Source organism: Apodemus sylvaticus, chromosome 7 (assembly GCF_947179515.1).
Source record: "Apodemus sylvaticus chromosome 7, mApoSyl1.1, whole genome shotgun sequence".
NCBI lineage: Eukaryota > Metazoa > Chordata > Mammalia > Rodentia > Muridae > Apodemus > Apodemus sylvaticus.
The window spans coordinates 93,483,859-93,486,378 of NC_067478.1; the positions used below are offsets into that span (position 1 = coordinate 93,483,859).

Genomic DNA, 2,520 nt, shown 5'->3' on the forward strand with positions numbered 1-2,520 from the left:
CATTAGTCATTAGGGAACTGCAAATCAATACAATCCTGAGATTTCATCTTACACTAGTCAGAATGGCTAAGATTAAAAATTCAGGAGACAGCAGGTGTTGAAGAGGGTGTGGAGAAAGAGGAACACTCCTCCACTGCTGGTGGGGTTGCAAATTGGTACAACCACTCTGGAAAACAGTCTGGCGGTTCCTCCAAAAACAGGGCACCTCACTTCCAGAAGATCCTGTTATACCGCTCCTGGGCATATACCCAGAGGATTCCCCACCATGTAATAAGGATACATGCTCTACTATGTTCATAGCAGCCCTATTTATAATTGCCAGATGCTGGAAAGAACCCAGGTATCCCTCAACAGAAGAATGGATGCAAAAAATGTGGTATATCTACACAATGGAGTACTATTCAGCCATTAGAAACAATGAATTCATGAAATTCTTAGGCAAATGGATGGAGCTAGGAACATCATACTAATTGAGGTAACCCAGACTCAAAAGGTGAATCATGGTATGCACTCACTAATAAGTGGATATTAACCTAGAAAACTGGAATACCCAAAACATAATCCACACATCAAATGAGGTACAAGAAGAAAGGAGGAGTGGCCCCTTGTTCTGGAAAGACTCAGTGAAGCAGTATGCGGCAAAACCAGATCGGGAAAGTGGGAAGGGGTGGGTGGGAGGACAGGGGAAGAGAAGGGGGCTTACAGGACTTTCGGGGAGTGTGGGGCTAGATAAGGGGAAATCATTTGAAATGTAAATAAATTATATCTAATAAAAAAATTTAAAAAAAAAGAATCAAGCAGGTAGTGAGGATGATGGTTTTAGTTTTAAATCAGTGTCTTCTAGAGCAAGTCTGTTTTCATGTGTGGAGCAGTTGCGCCTCTTGGTGGTCAAAGTTAAGAACTGCACCTTAAATAAATAATCTGAACGCTAAATTGCCCTGTATTGGTAGAGCAATGCATTCGAATCCAGGTCTGAAATAAACAAAGTAAGTTACACAGGAAATTAAGCTCTACAAAAAAAAAAAAAAAAAAAAAAAAGAATAGAAAATTGTAAGATGTAATGTGTTCAGATTCAAGTGTTTTCAAAGCATTGTTAAGTATTATTAACATATTGAACACTCGGTCTCCAGAACTGAATCTTAATTTTTTTAACAGAATCATTTACCTCTTAACATTTCCTGACTTACTCTCCTATAGACTCAAGCAAGCAGGCAAGGGATTTTGAGGCATTTCCAGCATATGTGTCATATGTATGGGAGAACAAACTATCGTAAATTTCCTGTGACGCTTTACTTTTACTGTTTCATTTTTATCTCCACAGTTTCTATTAGAGAAGAATGGTCCTGACAAATGGCTCTTTGGTAACAGAATTCATTCTCTTGGGTTTAACAGATAACCCTGACCTCCAAGTACCATTGTTCTTAGTTTTCCTAGTAATGTATATGATAACTGCCTTTGGGAATTTGACCTTGATCCTTCTAATTGTGCTAAACTCTCACCTTCACACTCCTATGTACTTTTTCCTCTTTAATCTGTCCTTCATAGACCTCTGCTATTCTTCAGTTGTTACACCCAAAATGCTGATAAACTTTGTACTAATGAAGAATATTATTGATTTTGCAGGATGTATGACTCAACTCTACTTCTTCTGTTTTTTTGGCATCTCTGAAAGTAATGTCCTGACAGCAATGGCCTATGACTGCTATGCAGCTATCTGCAATCCACTCATGTATAATGTTGCCATGTCCCCTAAAGTCTGTTCCTATCTTATGCTTGGCTCATATTTGATGGGTATTTCTGATGCCATGATCCATACTGTATGCATACTGAGACTAACATTCTGTGATGGGAACATCATCAACCACTACTTCTGTGATGTTCTGCCTTTGATGCAGCTCTCCTGCACAAGCACCTATGTAAATGAGGTAGAGATTTTCATTATGGGGGGGGGGAAGATATCACTGTACCCTGTATTGTCATTTTTATTTCTTATGGCTTCATCCTCTCTAATATCCTCCAAATAAAATCCACCGGGGGCAGATGGAAAGCCTTCAGCACCTGCAGTTCATATATAATCGCCATTTCCCTGTTTTATGGGTCATGTGAATTTATGTACCTAAAACCCTCCTCAGTTGGATCTTTGAATGAGGGAAAAGTGTCTACTGTATTCTATACCATTGTGGTGCCCATGATGAATCCTATAATCTATAGCTTGAGAAATAAAGATGTTAAACTTTCCCTGAGAAAAACTTTTAGCAGTAGAAAATTTTAGTGATAAACTTATTATCTTTGTGAACATTGTGAGAGATCAAAGATTTTCTTCATGTAGAACTTCCTTAGCTGTCTTAGTTTTCCAGTTTAGTTTGGTAATTTATATTTTTCTGTCCAAATTCTTGGTGAATGTTTTCTTTGCTTCGACACTGCTGTCATGTGTAATTTCAGAATTTAAACATTTTGAAATTAGTCATTATTAATTAATGCCTTTTTAAAATGGTTATAGAATTTGCTCTGAAAAAAAAT

General features: G+C 37.6%; 1 pseudogene; it reads left to right on the top strand.

The window, feature by feature from the left end:
• Positions 1-1,337: 1,337 nt before the first annotated feature.
• LOC127690065 (olfactory receptor 145-like) lies at positions 1,338-2,272 on the top strand (annotated as a pseudogene).
• Positions 2,273-2,520: the final 248 nt, after the last annotated feature.